General features: G+C 39.4%; 1 protein-coding gene and 1 pseudogene across 3 annotated transcripts in view; one reads left to right on the top strand and one right to left on the bottom strand.

The window, feature by feature from the left end:
- The window catches only part of CPQ (carboxypeptidase Q), a 466,878-nt gene that overhangs the window by 47,244 nt on the left and 395,254 nt on the right, over positions 1-24,380 (bottom strand). The gene's annotated exons all lie outside the window — the stretch shown is intronic.
- LOC309835663 (large ribosomal subunit protein uL30-like) lies at positions 17,352-18,102 on the top strand (annotated as a pseudogene). The gene has a single exon. The product of its transcript is annotated as a large ribosomal subunit protein uL30-like (transcript).

Raw genomic sequence — 24,380 nt, forward strand, 5'->3', positions numbered from 1 at the left:
ACAGATTCTAGGTCCATCCACCTCACTACAAATAACTCAATTTTGTTTCTTTTATGGCTGAGTAATATTCCATTGTATATATGTGCCACATCTTCTTTACCCATTCATCTGTCGATGGACATTTAGGTTGCTTCCATGTCCTGGCTATTGTAAATAGAGCTGCAATGAACATTGTGGTACATGACTCTTTTTGAATTATGGTTTTCTCAGGGTATATGCCCAGTAGTGGGATTGCTGGGTCGTATGGTAGTTCTATTATATCCCCTTGCTCCTCCTTATAATTTCCCTACTGATCTACCGCTTCATGGGGAGGAACCTCTCCTCACTCTTCTTACTGTTTCTAAATCCCTAAATATCCCAAACGCATAAGTTCCTAAATGCCAGGGACAAACAACTTGAGAACAGATAAACTGATTATAAACAAACCATGGCAAAGCTGAAGATTAACTTAAAAAAACAGCACCTATGAAGAGAACCTGAAATGTTCACGACAAAAAAAATCATACTGCTCTAAAACGAATTTTATACCACCAGGACATCTGCTCTGAAAAAGACGAAAGCAGCCCCTGACATTCGGGAACTGGTGTGACACTTACAGGCAGGCGGCAGGGCTGTTAAAGAAGCCAGGCCGCCTTGTTCTCCTGCTGGATACATGAAGAACCTCACAGAACACCAGCGTCAGACAAGGGCGTTCTGTGACTGACAAAGTGAGTGGAAACAAGCCACTTCATAGTTTTGCATAAGTAAGTCCAGACTAAAACGAAGTTCCTGTGCAATGAGGGATAGACCCGCCTTATTCCAACACAGGCATCTCCCTGGCCTTTGACAAAGCAGAGGTGACAGGCACTCTTGCTGCACATTGCTCTGAAGTGCACATAATGTCTGGAAAGGATGAACTGGGTAAAACAATGAAAGAGGTTCCTCTAGTGAAGAAGCAAGGATGCTACCTTTCAAAAAACTCCAATTCCAAAGAACCACTTGAGAGCTTTCCCTCACTCAGCTCCTTCTCTTTTGCGTGCAGTCTTGTATAGAGGCACCCACACACTGACTCATGATTGGGAAGGGAAGGCCTTTGTGGCTTAACCTGACTTTTTATCCCATATATGATCTCAGGCTAGCTCAGCAGCTGTTTGCTATTTTCAGTGAGTCAAATATGGTTGACCTCCTAGGTTCTGAGCATGGGAAATGTAATATTTCCAAGGGTACCAGTTAGAGGCTGGTTTGGAAACATGACATGTAATCTGGCATCTCGATATCTTTATAGAAGTGAATTGAGACAGGATGAAGGTAAAGTTGAAAGTTATGGCCGAAGTCTCTGAGGAAATAGACTTACAAACCATCACCTGAAACTCAGGGAAATTATTGTAAAACATAAGGAAAATGCTGGGTTTTCTATGGGTGTTTGGTTTCTGGAGATCTGTTACTTATGTAACTACTGTACCACGTAGGAATTAGTTGATTTTCACAAGTTGTGCCTCAACATTTGTCAGAGCATTGGTGTTAGGTGGGTAGGAGGCAAAGATAATTATCGCCCCTCATATACTAGAAAACTGAGTCATGGTAATAAGTCGCTCAACGCTGCCAAAGCTTCATCAACAGGGCCCTGGAACTCACCCAGGTCTTCCCACGCCAGAGCCCTCTCAGTAGCTACCAAACTGCTTTCAGGCCAAGTAGTCTTTGATTCTGAACCTGATAACATTAATAAACCTGGGAAAACACTGCCTAGATCATCTGATTCTTAGGTGGTTGCAGTAGGTAGTTGCTGTTTGAACATGGAAGGACTCAACCCATCCTCTTCCTCAAAGGATGCTTCCCAGACACCCATCTTAATCATCAGGGGAACTTAAGAAAAGTAAAGATTCGAGATCCCACCACAGACTTACTACAGTAGTGTTTCTGGTATGGGACTCAGGAACCTGCACTTTTAATAAGTTTTACAAGAGCTTCTCAATTACATTGTTTGAATACTACTGGTCCAGGGTAAGCAAGTGTTTGCAAAAAGCCACTCAAAGTTAAAGAAAAGATCAACCCCCCCCCCCCCCCGCCAGACCCTATCCTAAGTTGAGTTCAATACACATTAGGAATAGTGTTGAAAAGGAAAAAGCGGCAGATGTTTAATTCAGGGGTCACTAAGCAAAAATTTCAGAAGGGCCCCTCTTAGTTTGTATTGACGACAAAATAAATAGATCTCCAGCATAAAGGGATCCAGAGGTTTTTCAGATCCTCTTATAACAAAACTGCTGTCCTTATGCTCATGGGGCAGGGGGATGACCCCTGTAGTAATAGCGGGAACTAGCAGCTATTTTGACGTTAGCAGAATCTGTGGCCTTAGGTCTGGTCTTGATTGAAGCAGGGACTTAGGATATATTCTGGATTATTAAAATTACTTCTAGGCCTGTGCTTTTAGAAAAGAAACAAATATTCAGTAAGGGTAGATAGAAGCAATGCAATTTTCTTATTAGCAATGGCTACCCAGGAATCTTGGGAGTCTAATATTATATATTATTATTATTTTTTTTTAAATAGAAGGGTCACCTATAAAAGTTATTTCAAGCATAGCTTGGACTTTATATTTTATAGCTATGCTATAGGCAATCTATTTCTTTTCTTCCTGTATATGCAGTAGTTTTAATCAAGCTTTTTAAGCTATCAATGGCTAAAATTAACCAAGTGTGATGAAAATAATGCTACAAACCAGTCTGTTACCCTAAAGCAGCATTTTTAAAACCAAGCCCTAGGTTCTGAATGCAAAAATCTCTCATGAACTAATAAAGGAAACACAAGGGAGTGAAGGGCCTACAGTAACAGAGCTAAGAGCATCAACAGCCTGTCTAGTATTTAAATCTCAACTATTCTCACTTTCACTGCTGAAACCGATAAGTTTCAATTCTTCAACAATTGTATAACATTTGAAAACTCATAGCAAAATCCCTAAAATTACTGAATTTTAAAAAGCCATTCTAGGTTACACAATTTAAACTAAGGCAAGCAAGTCGTGTAAAATCCCTCTTTACAAAGGTCTCATTTGGGGTCTGAATGCAGGATAGAGAACCAGACAACTGGTAGGAAGTGAAGTCAATGAACCTTTTAGCTTCCTTTTCCCAAATGGTCATCTTGAGCACAGATGTTTAAAATGTGCTACAGATGTTTAAATCAAGGTATGTAGCTATTTATAAAATTAAAATTCCATTGATCAAAGGTGAAATATTTACATTTTTACCCCACTCTCATCTTGGCAAATAATAAATTAACTCTACTTACCTGAAATTTATTACCACTGCTTTCATCACTACCATTTCCTCTTTGCCATCAATATTTTTAGGGCAAACACAAAGTATGAAATACTGTTAAAGAAGTAAGTACTTTCTCTTTTGAAGTCATATTATGAAGAAAATAGGTGAAATAAAAAACCCCTAATTTTCTCTCTTTTTTTCTCTTTGTTTTTAACTTCTGTTTGGATGTAAAATGTTTAATAACTGCAAGTCAAATATTCGTTGATGAGAAAAGAAGCTTCCAATATTATCTTATAAACTGTGCTTGCATATCACAGAACAAAATAACAACTATAATTACTTCAATTTAAAATTTGATAAAGTCCTCTAAATGTATAACCTCTTTTTAAATTAGGTACTGCAAATAGGAATTTTTTAAACCAGGTACAGACTATGAATATAAAATATCCCATGTCAGCAATAACCTTTTGTGTTTTTTAGTGAGATCTTTTCGAATTAATCTTTCAACACTCATATTAAGAAATTCCAGTTCTTGTCTGTTCTCAAATTTAATGACAGCCTTTTGCATTTGTGATACTGAGGATGAGAATGAGGTTATGAATGCACAAACTTGGCCCATTTAGCTTACCTCCAGTCCACAAAATTAATGCCACTGGTTTCCTAGTGGAAAAGCTTTTAAAATTTAAAATTCTGTTTAGGATTTCTTAATTGACTGTTCAAGATATAATGCTAATTACCAGTATAACAAAAGATTAAAATAAAGAGAAGAGCCTGCCACGTTGGGGGGTGGTGAGGACTTGCCGAGGAAGGACTGCTCGTTAGGCAGGGTGAAAGCCCTTGACCTCCGCAGCCAGCGCCGGGAGAGCTGTACTCCAGAGGCCGCTGCCTGCCCAATCCAGCAGCCAGAGGCTGTCTTGATTCCCTCTCATGTTTTCACAGTGCAAGGCCATTCCTTCTGTCCCATGTAATTTGCAGCCATTATCATAGATATTAGATGTGGAAAGACTTGCCAGGTTATCTAACTTCCCAGCCCTTCGCACAGAATGCCTGTTGAATATATGAGGCAGTTGTTAACAAGCACCTTTGGAAGCCAGCCTATTAGCAGTCACAGTCATTTACCACCAACTGGGGGGCAAACAACATCCAAGGAGCCTTAACACATAACCATAAGTGGAAAAATAAATAATGAAGGAATGCCGCATTCAAGACATTTGACTAACTGTCAGATAATGAGGTTTATTAAAAACTTCCATAGAGCTTCAAGATGGCAGAGGAGTAAGACATGGAAATCCTCTTCCTCCCAACAGATACATCACAAATACATCTATATGTGGAACAGCTCCTACAGAACACCTACGGAACGCTGGCAGAAGACCTCAGACCTCCCAAAAGGCAAGAAACTCCCCACGTACCTGGGTAGGGCAAAAGAAGAAAAAAAAAAACCAGAGACAAAAGAACAGGGACGGGACCTGCACCTCTGGGAGGGAGCTGTGAAGGAGGAAAGGTTTCCACACACTAGGAACCCCTTCACTGGCAGAGACAGGGGATGGGCACCAGGGGGAAGCTTCAGAGCCATGGAGGAGAGCACAGCAACAGGGGTGCAGAGGGCAAAGCGGAGAGATTCCTGCACAGAAGATCAGTGCCGACCAGCACTCACCAGCCCGAGAGGCTTGTCTGCTCACCCGCTGGGGCGGATCCCAGGGAGAGGACTGGGGTTAGCTGCCTGAAACAGCCTGAAGGGGACTAATGCACCACAGCTAGCTGGGAGGGAGTCCAGGAAAAAGTCTGGATCTGCCTAAGAGGCAACAGACCTTTCGGGGTGTGCGAGGAGAGGGAATTCAGAGCACTGCCGAAATGAGCTCCAGAGACTGACGAGAGCTGCGGCTATCAGCGTGGACCCCAGAGACAGGCATGAAATGCTAAGGCTGCTGCTGCCTCCACTGAGAAGCCTGTGTGCAAGCACAGGTCACTGTCCACACCTCCCCTCCTGGGAGCCTGTGCAGCCCGCCACTGCCAGGGTCCCAGGATCCAGGGACAAATTCCCGAGATAACACACAGCGTCGCAGGCTGGTGCAACGTCACGCTGGCCTCTGCTGCCACAGGCTCGCCCTGCATCCGTACCCCTCCCTCTCCCCGGCCTGAGTGAGCCAGAAACCCCTAATCAGCTGCTCCTTTAACCCCATCATGTCTGAGCGAAGAACAGACACCCTCAGATGACCTACACACAGAGGTGGGGACAAATCCAAAGCTGAACCCCAGGAGCTGTGTGAACAAAGAAGAGAAAGGGAAACCTCTCCCAGCGGCCTCAGGAAAAGCAGATTAAATATCCACAAACAACTTCATGTATCCTGCATCTGTGGAATACCTGAATAGACATGAATCATCCTAAAATTGAGGTGGTGGACATGGGAGCAACTGTAGACTTGGGGTTTGCTTTCTGCATCTAATTTGTTTCTGGTTTTATGTTTATCTTAGTTTAGTATTTAGAGTTTATTATCACTGGTAGATTTGTTTATTGATTTGGTTGCTCTCTTCCTTTTTTCTCTCTCTCTCTCTATATATTTTCCTTTTTCTCTTTTTGTGAGTGTGTATGTATATGCTTCTTTGAGTGATTTTGTCTGTATAGCTTTGCTTTTACCATTTGTCCTAGGGTTCTGTCTGTCCGTTTTTTGTTTTTTTTTTTTCAGTAGAGTTTTCAGTGCTTGTTATCATTGGTGGATTTGTTTTTTGGTTTGGTTGCTCTCTTCTTTCTTTTTTTTAATTACTTTTAAAATTTTTAATAATTTTTAAAATTTTAATAACTTTATTTTATTTTAATTTTCCTTTCTTTATTTCTCCCTTTTCTTCTGGGCCATGTGGCTGACAGGGTCTTGGTGCTCCAGCCAGGTGTCAGGTCTGTGCCTCTGAGGTGGGAGAGCCAAGTTCAGGACATTGGTCACCAGAGATGTCCCAGCTCCACATAATATCAAATGGCAAAAGCTCTCCCAGAGATCTTCATCTCAATGCTAAGATCAGCTCCACTCAACGACCAGCAAGCTACAGTGTTGGACATCCTATGCCAAAGAACTAGCAAGAGAGGAACACAACCCCACCCATTAACAGAGAGGCTGCCTAAAATCATAATAAGCTCACAGAAATCCCAAAAGACACCACCAGATGTGGTCCTGCCCACCAGAAAGACATGATCTGGCCACATCCACCAAAACACAGGCACCAGTCCCCTCCACCAGGAAGCCTACACAACCCACTAAACCAACCTTACCCACTGGGGGCAGACACCAAAAACAACAGGAACTACGAATCTTCAGACTGTGAAAAGGAGATCCCACACACAGTAAGTTAAGCAAAATAAGAAAACAGAGAAACACACAACAGATGAAGGAGCAAGGCAAAAACCCACCAGACCTAACAAATGAAGAGGAAATAGGCAGTCTACCTGAAAAAGAATTCAGAGTAATGACAGTAATGTGATCCAAAATCTTGGAAATAGAATGGAGAATATACAAGAAATGTTTTAACAAGGACCTAGAAGGACTAAAGACCAAACAAACAATGATGAACAACACAATAAATGAAACTAAAAATTCTCCAGAAAGAATCAATAGCAGAATAACTGAGGCAGAAGAACGGATAAGTGACCTGGAAGATAAAATAGTGGAAATAACTACAGCAGAGCAGAATAAAGAAAAAAGAATGAAAAGAATTGAGGACAGTCTCACAGACCACTGGGACAACATTAAATGCACCAACATTCGAATTATAGGGGTCCCAGAAGAAGAAGAGAAAAAGAAAGGGACTGAGAAAATATTTGAAGATATTATAGTTGTAAACTTCCCTAACATGGGAAAGATAATAGTCAATCAAGCCCAGGAAGCACAGAGAGTCCCATACAGGATAAATCGAAGGAGAAACACACCAAGATACATATTAATCAAGCTAAAACAAATTAAATACAAGAAAAAATATTAAAAGCAGCAAGGGAAAAACAACAACTAACATACAAGGGAATCCCCATAAGGTTAACAGCTGATCTTTCAGCAGAATCTCTGCAAGCCAGAAGGGAGTGGCAGGACATATATAAAGTGATGAAAGGGAAAAAACTACAACCAAGATTACTCTACCCAGCAAGGATGTCATTCATATTCAGCAGAGAAATTAAAACCTTTACTGACAAGTAAAAGCTAACAGAATTCAGCACCACCAAACCAGCATTACAACAAATGCTAAAGGAACTTCTCTAAGCAGGAAACACAAGAGAAGGAAAAGACCTACAATAATAAACCCAAAACAATTAAGAAAATGGTAATAGGAACACACATATTGATAACAACTATATATGTAAATGGATTAAATGCTCCAACCAAAAGACATAGACTGGCTGAATGGATACAAAAACAAGACCTGTATATATGCTGTCTACAGGAGACCCACTTCAGACCTAGGGACACATACAGACTGAAAGTGAGGGGATGGAAAAAGATATTCCACGCAAATGGAAATCAAAAGAAAGCTGAAATAGCTTGTCATATCAGACAAAATAGACTTTAAAATAAAGACTATTACAAGAGACAAAGAAGGATACTACATAATGATAAGGGATCAATCCAAGAAGAAGATATAACAATTGTAAATACTTATGCACCCAACATAGGAGCACCTCAATACATAAGGCAAATACTAACAGCCACAGAAGGGGAAATCGACAGTAACACAATCATAGTAGGGGACTTTAACACCCCCACTTTCACCAATGGACAGATCATCCAAAATGAAAATAAATAAGGAAACACAAGCTTTAAATGACACATTAAACAAGATGGACTTCATTGATATTTATAGGACATTCCATCCAAAAACAACAGAATACACTTTCTTCTCAAGTGCTCATGGAACATTCTCCAGGATAGATCATATCTTGGGTCACAAATCAAGCTTTGGTTATTTTAAGAAAATTGAAATCGTATCAAGTGTCTTTTCTGACCACAAGGCTATGAGACTAGATATCAATTACAGGAAAAAACCTGTAAAAAATACAAACACATGGAGGCTAAACAATACACTACTAAATAACCAAGAGATCACTGAAGAAATCAAAGAGGAAATCAAAAAATACGTAGAAACAAATGACAATGAAAACATACTGACCCAAAACCTATGGGATGCAAAAAAGCAGTTCTAAGAGGGAATTTTATAGCAATACAATCCTACCTCAAGAAACAAGAAATATCTCAAATAAACAACCTAACCTTACACCTAAAGCAATTAGAGAAAGAAGAACAAAAAAACCCCAAAGTTAGCAGAAAGAAAGAAATCATAAAGATCGGATCAGAAATAAATGAAAAAGAAATGAAGGAAACAATAGCAAAGATCAATAAAACTTAAAGCTGATTCTTTGAGAAGATAAACAAAATTGATAAACCATTAGCCAGACTCATCAAGAAAAAAAGGGAGAAGACTCAAATCAATAGAATTAGAAATGAAAAAGGAGAAGTAACAACTGACACTGCAGAAATACAAAGGATCATGAGAGATTACTGCAAGCAACTATATGCCAATAAAATGGACAACCTGGAAGAAATGGACACATTTTTAGAAAAGCACAACTTTCCAAGACTGAACCAGGAAGAAATAGAAAATATAAACAGACCAATCACAAGCACTGAAATTGAGACTGAGATTAAAAATCTTCCAACAAACAAAAGCCCAGGACCAAATCACTTCACAGAGAATTCTATCAAACATTTAGAGAAGAGCTAACACCTATCCTTCTCAAAGTCTTCCAAAATATAACAGAGAGAGGAACACTCCCAAACGCATTCTACGAGGCCACCATCACCCTGATACCAAAACCAGACAAAGATGTCACAAAGAAAGAAAACTACAGGCCAATATCACTGATGAACATAGATGCAAAAGCCCTCAACAAAATGCTAGCAAACAGAATCCAACAGCACATTAAAAGCATCATATACCATGATCAAGTGGTGTTTATCCCAGGAATGCAAGGATTCTTCAATATACGCAAATCAATCAATGTGAAACACCATGTTAACAAACTGAAGGAGAAAAACCATATGATCATCTCAATAGATGCAGAGAAAGCTTTTGACAAAATTCAACACCCATTTACGATAAAAACCCTCCAGAAAGTAGGCATGGAGGGAACTTATCTCAACATAATAAAGGCCATATATGACAAACCCACAGCCAACATCGTTCTCAATGGTGAAAAACTGAAACCATTTCCTCGAAATTCAGGAAACAAGACAAGGTTGCCCACTCTCACCACTCTTATTCAACATAGTTTTGGAAGTTTTAGCCACAGCAATCAGAGAAGAAAAAGAAATAAAAGGAATCCAAATTGGAAAAGAGAAATAAAGCTGTCAGTGTATGCAGATAACATGATACTATACATAGAGAATCCTAAAGATGCTACCAGAAAACTATTAGAGCTAATCAATGAATTTGGTAAAGTAGCAGGATACAAAATTAATGCACAGAAATCTCTTGCATTCCTATACACTAATGATGAAAAATCTGAAAGAGAAATTAAGGAAACACTCCCATTTACCATGGCAACAAAAAAATAAAATACCTAGGAATAAACCTGCCTAAGGAGATAAAAGACCTGTATGCAGAAAACTATAAGAAACTGATGAAAGAAATTAATGGTGATACAAACAGATGGAGAGCTATATCATGTTCTTGGATTGGAAGAATCAACATTGTGAAAATGACTATACTATCCAAAGCAATCTACAGATTTAATGCAATCCCTATCAAACCACCAATGGCATTTTTCACAGAACTAGAACAAAAAATTTCACAATTTGTATGGAAACACAAAAGACCCCGTATAGCCAAAGCAATCTTGAGAGAGAAAAGGAGAGCTGGAGGAATCAGGCTTTTAGACTTCAGACTATATTACAAAGCTACAGTAATCAAGACAGTATGATACTGGCACAAAAAGAAATATAGATCAATGGAAGAGGATAGAAAGCCCAGAGATAAACCCACACACATATGGTCACCTTATCTTTGATAAAAGAGGCCAGAATATACAATGGAGAAAAGACAGCCTCTTCAATAAGTGGTGCTGGGAAAACTGGACAGCTACATGTAAAAGAATGAAATTGGAACACTCCCTAACACCATACACATAAATAAACTCAAAATGGATTAAAGACCTAAATGTAAGGCCAGACACTATCAAACTCTTAGAGGAAAACATAGGCAGAACACTCTATGACATAAATCACAGCAAGATCCTTTTTAACCCAGCTCCTAGAGAAATGGAAATAAAAAGAAAAATAAACAGATGGGACCTAATGAATCTTAAAAGCTTTTGCACAGCAAAGGAAACCATACACAAGACGAAAAGACAACCCTTAGAATGGGAGAAAATAGTTGCAAATGAAGCAACTGACAAAGATTAATCTCCAAAATTTACAAGCAGCTCATGCAGCTCAATATCAAAAAAACAAACAACCCAATCCAAAAATGGGCAGAAGACCTAAATAGACATTTCTCCAAAGAAGATATACAGCTGCCAACAAACATATCAAAGGATGCTCAACATCACTAATCATTAGAGAAATGCAAATCAAAACTACAATGAGGTATCACCTCACACCAGTCAGAATGGCTATCATCAAAAAATCTACAAACAATAAATGCTAGAGAGGGTGGGGAGAAAAGGGTACCCTCTTGCACTGTTGGTGGGAATGTAAATTGATACAGTCACTATGGAAACAGTGTGGAGGTTCCTCAAAAAACTGAAAATAGAACTACCATATGATCCAGCAATCCCACTACTGGGCATATACCCTGAGAAAACCATAATTCAAAAAGTGTCATGTACCACAATGTTCATTGCAGCTCTATTTACAATAGCCAGGACATGGAAGCAACCTAAGTGGCCATCAACAGATGAATGGATAAAGAAGATGTGGCACATATATACAATGGAATATTACTCAGGTATAAAAAGAAACAAAATTGAGTTATTTGTAGCGAGGTTGATGAACCTAGAGTCTGTCATACAGAGTGAAGTAAATCAGAAAAAGAAAAATAAATACCGTATGCTAACACATATATATGGAATCTAAAAGAAAAAAAAATGGTTCTGAAGAACCTAGGGGCAGGACAGGAATAAAGACGCAGACCTACTAGAGAGTGAACTTGAGGACACGGGGAGGGGGAAGGGTAAGCTGGGACGAAGTGAGAGAGTGGCATGGACATATATATACTACCAAATGTAAAAAAGATAGCTAGTGGGAAGCAGCCACATAGCACAGGGAGATCAGCTCGGTGTTTTGTGACCACCTGGAGGGGTGGGTTAGGGAGGGTGGGATGGAGACGCAAGAGGAAGGGGTTATGGGGATATATGTATACGTATAGCTGATTCACTTTGTTATACAGCAGAAACTAACACAGCATTGTAAAGCAATTACACTCAAATAAAGATGTTAAAAAAAAGAAAAAAAAAAAACTTCCATAGAAACTAGATTCCTCATGTCTGGGGATATAGTTAAAAGGGCTTGAAACAATAAATCTTGGCTGCTTTCTTTCCTTTTGTGTAGAAACATCTCAAAATGGGCTCTTCCCACACCAGAGATAGAGCACACTTCATGAGTCAACTTGAAGGATTCTTAATTTAGGCGCCATGAATTTAATTAACATGAAACAGCACAGCATATACTTAATTAACATAAGACAACATTTTTAGTATTCCCCTGGGACAATGTGAGTTTTGAGACATTCTAAGCTGGCTACAAAGCAGAAACTAGAGAAAGGATATAGCATCATTTGATATATGGTATAATTCAGGCTCAGATCCAGATCAATAAGTCCTCAAGTTGATTTGCAGGTGTGAGGCTGGGTGTATGTCTTTGGCCAATTAGGCTGCACTGATCGTAAAGCCTACATGAACTAAGAAGCTGCCACTCTTCACTGTTTTCAACAAAATCTCAGGGATGTGAAGATAGCAGAGAAGGAAAACAGGTTTTGCAATCATACAGAGCTGGTTTCAGATTGTACTACACTTCATGTTAGTTAGGAAAATGCTCCTAGGCAGTCTTAGCTTGTTTCCTCATCTGTAAAACAGAAACAGCAATATCTACTCATGGATGTTAAGAGAAGATAAAACAATGAATGTAATATCTTGTAGATCCTCAATAAATATTAGCTTCCTTTTCTCCTCTGAGAATTCTATAGTTGCATTTAAATGACAGATTATTTAGGCGTACAGCAAAAATTTATTCCAGGTACATTTGCGTGACTCAAAATGCAATCAAATTTTCAAAATACTTCTAACAGAGCAAGTTTTTTAAGTGCCAAGCAATTAGAATTGCTTCCTTCACAAATCCTTGAGTTTAATAGCAAACCGATGCAAAACTTAACGTTGGAGAAGAGGCACACTCGTGCATCCTGTTTTCCCCATTTGAAGAAGGTGGTACCTTGGTTCTAACAGCTTCCTCTCTTCTGTAGAATTCTCCAAACTCTTCAAGCTACTCCTCTTCAATAAGCACTAAAGAATCTGTAGGTCACTTCCACTCTTCTCCAATATGGTGGTAATTCATTTAGATATCAAGGATAATTAAGCATTACAACACACTTGATATTTAAAGATTAAGAAACATCATTAACCACCATGGATGAAACTACCATTGGCTTTAAATTCAGTCTGAACTTCTTTATCTTCTAGCTCTCTTTCAGGTAGCTCTTCTACTAGAATTCATTTAATTGTTCATAATATTAATGAGGTACTCACAATATCCCAAATCAGTACCTCTCCTTTAAATGAAAAAAAAATTAGTATTCCTATAGTCATGCATACCCAGTGCTAAATATTTGAATGAAAGCAGGAAAAAAGGTCAATACTTTGGACATTGCCAAATATTCTAGGTACTAAGCTTAGAGCAATAAAATACCTAGATAGATGACTTGTAAATTCAGCTCCACTCTTCTAGGTTCTAGATACTTCCTGAATAATATGGCTTATAGAATGCAAAAAGCTATATGCTCACAGGTCAATTAGAGATCCAAAAGAAAGAAAGCATAACTCCAGAGGGCGTCCCAGTGACTTATAATTACGTGGATTATATTTTTTAAAAACCTGATCCAAATCTTGACTAAATATGAAATCAGAATTCAGTAGTATTCAAAAAATAGATAAAATCCAAGAAAAGCCAAGAAATATGCTATTTGACAAAATAACAATAAAAAAAATAAACGCAGCGGTTTACAAGAAAGGTGGGTGGGTATGAGAAAAAGGTCTTTATGCTTATTATATGGCATGGTCCTTTTCTGGTGCAGACACACACACACACACACACACACACACACACACACACACACACACACACACCCCATAATAAGGGAAAGCAAAAGGGAATGATTAGTTCCTTTACAAGATACATAAACACATTAGCAGGCAAAATTAAACTCTTTAGTTCCAGGACACGCTTTGTAAATGTCCCTGAAGGCCTGTGACCAGAGGCACAAGGAAGCACATGCCATGACAGGAATGGCATTACATGTGCCCCTGTAATTGTCAACAGATGTAGCATGCCAACAGAGTAGAAGCACAGCTTCCACTTAACACACGCTTTTTGGTGACTGACAGGCTGGAGTCTTAGAAAAATGAAGGTTTGATGAATGAGGCATCCTGCTTAATTGTGTTAAGCTGTTTAGTTCCAATTTTCATAAACAGATTCAAGAGTTGAGAAATGGGAAACCTCTTCCTGATTCTCTCAAGAAAAAAGAACGGGAGGGACAGGAAGGAAATGAAAGAGAGAAGCACAAGATCACGTTGCCACGGGATACTTAAATGACTTAAATCAGGCATTTATGTGGTTGTATTAGCAGAAATTGAAATAAAATTGTACCAAGACCGGATGTTAAAAAGTACTAAGAAAATACATTCCTTCACTGCTGAGATCTCATCAATTTGCTCCCTACATTTTAGTCATGTCAAAGTAACAATCTTTTGAACAATTTAAAATCCATAGCTGACCTTTACTCATGTTTGTTTGATATAGGCAATTCTGTGCTAGTTAATCTCTTGCTCCTGAAAGGCAGAGGTAATCTCATTCTCCTTCATTTGAATCATCTCTGCTTTATACCAAAAGCAATTTTCACTTCTGGAAAAATATGGGCTTTAGGTTATGGAGTCTTAACACTAGTATAAGCTTAGAAAGGTAATCCCCCCATTTTTAGGTCAGAGAAGATGCCTACTATATACATATTTTTGGTGCGTACTATCTGAATATCACTGTCTGGGATGAGGCTCCTTGCCAACAGAGAATACCCAGTCGGTCCACAGCACAGAATCTAGAGCTTGATGTTGTCCAAGAGAGTCAATGAGCATGCCATCTGTGTCCTTGGCCACAAGCCAGTTGGCTTTTACACATTCACTTATATAATCCTCCCACCAACTCTTATCCACCCATAACCAATTTACTTTGGCTGAATAGGAACTGTAAAGAGGTCTCAAAATCCCAGAAGCATCATTTGACATAGAAGAGCTACCAATGGTATTAACATTTGACTTTTTTCTTCTTTGCTTTCTTCTCTGCAGTGTTCACCATGTCAGAATGAAGTGAGTCAGGTGCCTTCCTAAATAATGCCGCCGAACCAGTAAAGTATCAGGGTCACTTGAAGTGAATGCCAGCAGTTTCGTCACTCGTTTATGTAACCACAAAGTAAGATGCTAAGACCCAAAGGTCAGTGAGCAGCAATGATACTCATGCATCTTTTGCAGTATGTCCTAGAATATTCAACTATATGCCCAGTCATCCTCTCTACTGGGTCTAAACACATGAAAGCATGTTCATAGCAAGGCCTCTTCGGTAATTTCTTAAAATATAAAACTAAACCCCAAACGCTGAAACCACTTATTGAAGATCAACTGTGTAGAGTGCAATTGACTTTCAAATACGTTATCACTTATCAAATACATTCAATTCTCACAATAGTCCTGTGGAATATTATTGCCCTCATTTCACAGATCAGGAAACTGAAGCTCACAGAAGTTAAATGACTTGTCAGAACCGCACTGCTATAAAACTATGAAGCCTGTTCCTCCTTCATGACACTTGCTGCCTCTCTAAGACAAATGTGAGGTAAGTGGTCAGAACAATTCAAATGTTAAAGGATGTCTCTGAGTCTGTAGTGACATTCTTCCTCACTGCCTCCTTCTTGGATAAATACACAGTGCATCTGTAGAGTGTGTTCCTATAAATAAGTCTCCTAAGTTTTCCCATCTGTAGAGGTAAGGAGAGACCGTGGGGTGGAGGTGGCAGGAGAGAACACTTCAGGTGTTCAATCATGCGGATTGCTGGGAGTGTGGCATCAACTTATCCAGCTCCGCATCTGCCTGGTCACCTGAGTGTCTCAGGTAAACCGGGCCAGAAAAGTCTAACAAATGCTTTTCTTGCCCTAAACTCATTTTAGGTCATGAAGAGCTGAGAGAACAGGTATTATAAATTCAGGGTACTTTTTTTTATTGTTCCTGGGATTTCACTGCTGTCCTTCCTTATCTGCTAATAGATCCTAGATGGCAGAGGTTTTATGTATTTTATATATTTTGAATCAGGTCTCAACAGTGAAAATAAAGGTAGTTACTGTGTTCATCTGCACACCACCACTTCTCCCCACTTTAAGGATTACACACCTTGACAACAGGGATGAACAAAGGAGCCAGGCTGGGCTACTGTGATTTTCCCACCTGAGTTGGATGTGATGAATTACTTGGTTCTTCTGTGCTTAACAGGCTGTAAAGATGTTAAGTCTTGAGTTTTGAGCTGCATAAGGTCATAGTTCAGCCTCTAAGGGGACAGCTGGCTTGAGAGAATGAAGGCACCATGAAAGAAGGTGGAATAAGCACCAGAGAGAGCGAGTACGTGTCCTAACAGCATCCCATTGCTGGAGTCCGTAAGACCCAATCCAGCCCTACTCTTCTTGTGGCTCGCTCAGATTCTCCATTTTGCTCCAGGTCGTCTGAGTTAGATTTCTGTCACTTAGTACTGAAGGAGTCTGGACTAATACAGAAATTATGCTTTAATAACTGAAATAATAACAGTGGCTTCTTGAGAGTTAACTTTGTGCCAAGTATTTCACTCAGATTGTCTATTTTTTTCTTGAATATAATCACACAAGGCGGGTATCACCCTTTTATTTACGAATAAATTGAAGTTCTGAGAGGTTAAATGACTTTCTTAAGGTCACACAGCTAGAGAGTGGTAGAGCAAGATTTTGAATCCATTTCTGCTTGACTCCTAAATCCATGCTCTTAACATCTAGGCTATGTTTTACCTCAAAATGGTTTTCAAGTCTGGCTGTATATTGCAGTCTCCTGGGGGGCTTCTAAAAACAGGTGTGCTCAAGCCCTCTCTCTGGCCCCAAGTTTGCACAAGTCCAGCAGGCACCTTTCACATGGAACACAATGGACTTGTGCTCTGGGAGGTTGCGGGCCCTGAGGGATGAATATGTTCTAAGGTAAATGTACTCCCTGAACTTGTGCAACTGTTGTGACCCTGCAGCCAGACCAGTTAAATCTGAATCTTTGGAGATGGGGCGTCAGTGCTGATATATTTTTAGAAGCCTCCAGGTGATTTTAAAGTTCAGTCAAGGGTGTGAACCACAACTGTAACCTGAACACATATCTGGGTCTACACCAATACAAGATGAGAAATTACAGCAATTGAAGCTAACATATTAAATGACTACAGTTATTTCGGATAAAATCTTCTGTCAGGAATAGTGAGTGTGGAATCACTGACCCCTCCATCTGTGCTTTGCACTGCAGTGTTGACTAAAGATATTAAAATGATATCTATGAGTACCTTCATTCTTTAAATATGGCATCAATGATACTTAATAAACTATTTCTGCAAAAAATGTGGATTTTGTATAGATGTGTCCAGCAAACATTTCCACTTAGGTTTAAACCTTCCATAACTGGGTAGTTTTGGGTATTGATGAAAGCCATGCCTATCTCTACATAGGATTCTGTTCTCTCAATTGTCAGGAGACTATTTCAGCCATTACAACAAAAAGGAAGGAAGGAAGGAAGGAAGGAAGGAAGGAAGGAAAGAGAGAGAGAGAGAGAGAGTTGGAAAGATGGCAGAGGAAGAGGCAAGAAAAAAGATCCCTTTGGTTTCAGAAAAATCTCCTGAAAAAGAGGAAGGCTTATCAGGGCCTGAAAGCCACCCAGGCAAAGCAGGCGCTTTTGCAAAGGAAGGAGCAGAGGAAAGGAAAAGAGATCAAGTTTAAGCGACTAGAATGGTTCCTACATGATTCCTGGCGGCAACTACGTGACAGGGTGCGACTCAGACAACTAGAAGTGAAACCTCATGGCTTAGAAGCGCCAGATAAACATTGTTTGGCCTTTGTTGTGCGCATCGAAAGGATTAATGGGGTGAGTTTACTGGTGCAGAGGACCATTGCAAGACTTCGCCTGAATAAGATTTTCAGTGGTGTCTTTATGCAAGTAACCTCTCAAACCATAAACATGCTTTGTATAGTGGAAACTTATGTGACCTGGGGATTTCCAAATCTGAAGTCTGTTCGGGAACTCATCTTGAAACGTGGACAAGCCAAGGTCAAGAATAAAATCATCCCTCTGACAGACAACACAGTGATTGAGGAGCACCTGGGGAAGTTTGGTGTCATTTGCTTGGAAGACCTCATTCACGAAATTGCCTTTCCGGGGAAGAATTTTCAGGTGATCTCAGGGTTCTTGCGCCCTTTCCAACTCCCAGTGGCCTGTCACGCTACCAAAAATAGAGTGGGCTTCCTCAAGGAAGTGGACTCACCTGGCTGTCAAGGTGAATGCATCAATCAGCTCATCCAGCAGCTGAACTAAACCCAACATATCTGTGCATGTGGAAGCATGTGTTTTTGTTTTATGGAATTGTTATCCAGTATCTTCAAGGAAGATTACTTTCTGCTGTATCTTCAGAAACTGGAGGGGAAGGGTCAGGGAAAAGATGGTGATGTTCAGGGCAGGCACTTTTCATCCCACTTCAGTTCCAAGAAAACGTTCCTGTGTGTTTTCTGCAAAGACTGCAGTCCACGTCTAAAACCAGCAAAGGACTTGTGCCATGGAGGAGGGAGTCATGTTTTACCACACCTATCCTGGGATTTAATGTTGGTGAACGAATGAATACCCACACATGAATACAAGACAGCAGTGGACCAGACCCAGGGGCATATTGAACCTGGGGTATCCAAAGGCCTTGTTTTGGAAAGAACTTGAAATACAATTAGAAAGAAGTGCATAAAAAGAAAGAAGAAAGAAAGAAAGAAAGAAAGAAAGAAAGAAAGGAGGGAAGGAAGGAAGGAAGGAAAGAAAGAAAGAAAGAAAGAAAAAGAAAGAAAGAAAGAAAGGAAGGAAGGAAGGAAGGAAGAAAGAAAGGAGGAGGAGAAGGAGAGGGAGGGACAGATGGAGAGAAGAAGGAAGGGGAAGGGAGGAAGGAGGGAGAAGGGAGGGAGTAGGGAGGAAGGAAGGAAGAAAGGAAAGAATACTGAGGACACACTTCATAATTAGTCCTATTACAGGCAACAGCTTGCCAGATTACAAGCGATCCACAACTAATAGATTTCACAGATCTCAGCCATATTTGATTTATGCATTACGAACTGGAAGGACAATTAAGATAGCAAATGTCATACTGTAAAAGAAAGTTTAGTTACCATGAATTATGCAATCTCACACTTTCCTATAAAAACGAGATAATAGGGAGACTTAATTCACTGTGTTAGAAATTCCCATGAGGGGAATGTACAAGAATATCAGGTTAAGTAGTCATTTTTGAACTTTAATACTGAGCAAAGGAAGGGTCTTAAGCCAATGAAAGTACCCAGACTAAGGAGTCTATTGCACACAATTGAGATATAACTCATTTCTGTAGTAAAACGTCCTTACCCAATCAGAACTCAATTTTACCAAAACCTCTTGAATTGTGATGCTTTTCCTGTTGTTCCCATAATCCTATGCTTATTAAAGTAATTAAAATGATAAGCATAGTTTTAGTAGAGCTCTTGTAAGAAACTGATGAGTTGTCACAATACGAGAAGACTTCTTTGACTCAAAGAAGGTTCAACAAGCAGATTATGTCCAATTACAGTAAGACTTCATTGTTAATATCTGAGAACTCCAGCAACCCCTGCCAATCACAGTGCAATATCTTATGGGACTATTCCAAGTCTCTCCAACTGTACAGTTTAATTTGGCAAAACATCAAGTAGCAAAACATCCAAAAAAGTGCAATTTTAGCAAGAAATTGCCAGAAGACATGCAGACCAACCCACGAGATGTGCAGATCTGTGAAGCTGGTTTTTGTCTTGAGTCTCTCAAAGGAGGATGCTGTGCGTTAGATGAAGCCTACTCAGTGGCTGGGATTGAGCCCCATCATGTCTGACTCCTGTTCAGAACTTTCAAAAGTTTCTGGCTGTCTCAAATTCTTTGAATCGCGTTCAGGGTCCAACTGGGGTCCCAAGGGACCTTTTCAGTTTTAGCTCTATTTCCCTATATTAAACTAAACTTTGGCCAAACCAGACTACTCATCATTTCAAGAGCCTGTTGAACTTTCTTGCCTATGCAATTTTGTGTATCTCCACCTTTTCATGTGCAATGCAGTCCCTCTCCATCCAACAAAATTCTGCTCTTTCTGGAAAATCAGGTGAAATGCCACCTCTCTTGTGATGCCCCATGATTTTAATTCCTCTCTTGCTTGAACTCCTATGGTGCTTTGTTCTTCCTGTGTCTAAACCCTCCATTAACTCCTTGAGGATAGAGAGTGAACCTTGTATATGACACTGGAATAAAACAGGCCCATATGTTAATTCTGGCTTTTCCACTTAATATCTTTGTGACTTTGGACAAAGGAAACTCCCTGAGCTCCAACTGACTCATCTGAAAATTGGTTACAGACTACTACTGTATGCTTTAAAAGGTTCTTATAAAATTATATAAGATAATGTATGTAAAGCAGCTAAAATAATACTTGACATACAAAAGACGCTCAACACGTATTAAATTCCCTCTTTATTCCCCTTGTCTGAATGTCATGTAGTACTTACTAGATATTTCTTGAATGAATGAATGAATGAATGAAACTGTCTGAGTCAGATCTAATAAGAAAGAACAGGCAATGTATGTGCTGAGGATCCAACTATGACACTCCAAGGTAATTATTTTAATAAGTCTTACAACTAGTCCTGTCTGTAACCTTTTTCTCGCTTTATAAAGAAAAATTATAAATAAGCATTTAAGCATTTTAGAAATCACTAGTTTCAGATTTTAAGACAAAAATATGAAAGATGGAAATGATATTTCATTCAGGGTAACTTGCATTATAGGTTAACAGAAATGTGTACATCTCTAGTGGAATATATAACATAAAGACATAAAAAGAACCTGCAATAAACAAACCACTTTCAATAATCACGCTGTTGTTGGTTGTGTGGTGGTGTTATTCTGAGACTACCGTGTGTGCTGTGGGAGAAAGCAAGTGAGCGGTTATGCTGTTGCACTAAGAACCAGGATTTCTGGCAAAGGAAGAAGGAGACACAGACATGACACCAGTGAGGTAAAGTGCAGCTTTGGAGTCCTCAACCTGAACTGGAAATATATAATTCACAATACCTTCTTTTTAAAATTAATTAATTAATTAATTATTTTGGGGCTGCGTTGGGTCTTTGTTGTGGTGTGTGGGCTTCTCATTGCGGTGGCTTCTCTTGCTGCGGAGCACGGGCTCTAGGCGCACGGGCTTCAGTAGTTGTGGTACGTGGGCTCAGTAGTTGTGGCTCGTGGGCTCTAGAGCACAGGCTCAGTAGTTGTGATGCAAGGGCTTAGTTGCTCCGCGGCATGTGGGATCTTCCCGGGCCAGGGCTCAAACCCATGTCCCCTGCATTGGCAGGTGGATTCTTAACCATTGCGTCACCAGGGAAGTCCCCACAATATCTTTTTTCTTAAGAGAAAAAGAAATTCTAGTTCTATCCGCTAAAAAGACTTAGAAACGATGACCAACCCAGTAGCAATAAGCATACTTAGTGTTCAGACTGTGGTCTCTAAATACAGTGACCTAGTAGAAGAAAGTGGAGCTCTTTGGAGAAATAGCTGATTCCATCTGGGGCAGGAAATACACAAGATAGCCTGGAACACTGTCACATCAGAAAGCTAGGACACTATCAGTGACTACAAGGGCATTTCAAAAGAACTCAGGAACCAGTTTAAAGAGGCTCTCATTGGCCAAAAATAGGACAATTCTGAGCATAAATAAGCATAATTACTACAACAGAATGAAGCACATCTATATTTTTTAAATCCATTAGTAAATTATGATAGTAAAAATTAGCCCAATCAGTTATCTTTGGAGGGTACTAGGGAATCAACTAATAATTTTAAAAATAGGTAAATAAAGGGAAAGAATGAAACATATGTCCTACTTTTCTTACACAAAAGTACCTCCGAGTAACCAGATAGTCAATGGGGGGAGAGTTCTTTTTATAGAATTATTTCAACTAATAATCAAAGCTACCATTTTGCAACCCCCAATGAAATAACATATCTCGGCAATAATCTTCAATGACAGTTAATATCATAAAAAGAGAGAAAACTAGACATCACTCATAACGGAAATAAACATCGATACCTAAGAAGTATTCTTGCCCCCGAAAATTAAAAAAAAAAAGTCAAACCTGAATCAGATCAAGCCTCTAGAATTAACTACCAATTAACAGAAATATAAAAGAGTGGGAACATGTTAAATGATTCCATAGAAAAGGAATTATCTAAATCCAGACTATAGGAAATCCCATGGAACAAAGTACTTGGTTTCTGTAACAAACAAGCAGCAGAAAGAAGAAAAATGAAGGTGGAACCTATGGATTAGAAGAGACTTAGGAGACATCGACCACATCCACCGATTGCATTGTTTGACCCTTACTGGAATCCTGTTTTACACAAGAAAATTGTGAAGGAAAATGCAGCTTGGAGGAAACTGGAAACATTTGAAAACTGGCGATATATTGGATATGATATTAAGAGATTATTGTAAAATATTTTAGGAGGAATAATATATGACTACAATATTATTATTCCTTCTAATATATATATAATATATATATATCTCCTTACCTTTTAGAGATACATTAAAATATTTACAAAGGAGATGATATAAAATGATATGATGTTGGGCATTTGCTTCAAAATAATCTTGGCATAGAGGGGTGTAAATGAAGTAAGCCTGCCCAAGGATGAAAAATTCCTGAGTGACGAGTATATAGGAGAGTTCATTAGACTATTCTCTTCACTTTTGCATATGTTTGAAATTTTCTGTAATAAAAATTTTATACCATATTTAAAAGCATCTAATACACCAGGCCATACTGAATTTTACAGGCTCTAATCACTTAAAGTAGGGATAGACAAAGTTCACATAGCTGACGTGGAGGAAACATATTCTGAAATCCTACTTCCTTGTACTCTACTGGTTTTTTCTGAGAAAATTTCAGTGTAGCTTTATTTGGTTTTCCATGAAGTCTTCCTTCATGATTATTAAGTAAACCAAATCACAGTCAGTCCTCGATAGTGAGCTCCTGGAGAAAAGGGGCCATATCTTATTTTTGTATCCTCCATAGTTTATATATAATATGGCTACCTGTTGAATGAAGTGTTACATAAGGAGTCAATTAGAGCATCTGTAAAGTATTAAGTGAAACTGATGGAAAGTCAAATGCATAGGAAAGGGAACCCAGAAGAACCAACCTTGAGGTCTTGAAAGGGGCAGTCAGGGAAGTGAAACTTTTCTAGGCTACATTATTAGCAGGCATGGGAAATCGTAGATAGAGAAATTTAAGTCATAGTGTTTTTTGGTCACTATAGTGCAGAGAATAGTGCAATAATTTAGCGCTACCCTCTGATTTTCTAAAGTAATTGTTTCTAATCCTGTGCTACTTCCTCAAGCTCCCTTTTCACACCAGGTCTTCCCACTTTGAGCCTCCTACTTGAGTGTGACAGTGTACCCCCTGGCAAGAGTTTTACGGATTCCCTTCTAAAACCCTGCTCTTACCTTCTCCTGAAGACGTCTGGTGACTTTGCATCAACTACAAGAGTTTCCACCAGAAATTTATGTCTCTTCTTCATCTGACCCAGAGGTACTCAACTGTACCTACCACCCACTGCTCTCCAAGTAGATTCCTCTGCCCTGTGAAATCACTCTCCCCACTGTCCCCAATGGGGACAACTGCCTTTGTTCACATGACTTCTGCCACCAGGAATGCCCTTCTCACCCCTTCTGTCCCTTCTGACACTACAAATCCTTCAGTTTCCAGCTCAGTTCACCTCTTCCAGGCCTTTCCTTTCTTCTACCCTATGAGTTCCTACCGCTTTCTGCATGTGTTATTTATCTTGGTGCTGTACCAAAACTTCCTTTTTCTGTGACTTAATTCTTTTGTATGTTCATCTTAAAATCAAATACATCTACTCAGTAAACATTTATTGGACACCTATTATGTTCCAGGTAATAATAGGTATTGGGTGTTTAAGGGTGAATAAAATACTCTCTTGGTTTTCAATACAGTTAAGGAGATAAAATACAAAGTATATTAACTTTAAAGTGAAAATGTGTGCTTTAAATAACAGATTGGGCAACAACAGAAGACACTTCAGAAGGCAGTGCATGACTAACTGCCCGATGGTAGAAACAATGCCCTCTCCTTCTAGGCCATTGTCAGTCATACTACAGGGTATGAGCCCAGCCTGCTTTGGTCAAGATACCCAATGGCTTCTCTGGAGCTGCAGCAGGCCTACTGCAAGACGAAAGAACATGAGAAGCTTATTCTGTTAGCTGTTATTATTAGCTGTTCTGATGCGCAGTTCCCAATAGTGTGGTATTGATGTGGATGTTACACACACCTATCTAGCATACAGCAGATGATGAGCATTAAAGCAAGAGCTCTGACTCACCTGAGTTAGCGGTGAGAGGCAGCCACCTGCTATAATACTCTGCATTACCCTTATCACTCTCTAATGTTTTCCTCCATTCTTGATTTCTTTGTTATAGTTTGTCTCCTCCTACTGTCCTCTCCCCACTCCCCACTATAATGTAAACTCCATAAGGGCAGAGAGCTGGTAAG

Source organism: Grampus griseus (assembly GCF_964374135.1).
Source record: "Grampus griseus genome assembly, chromosome: 17".
In the NCBI taxonomy this organism is placed as follows: domain Eukaryota; kingdom Metazoa; phylum Chordata; class Mammalia; order Artiodactyla; family Delphinidae; genus Grampus; species Grampus griseus.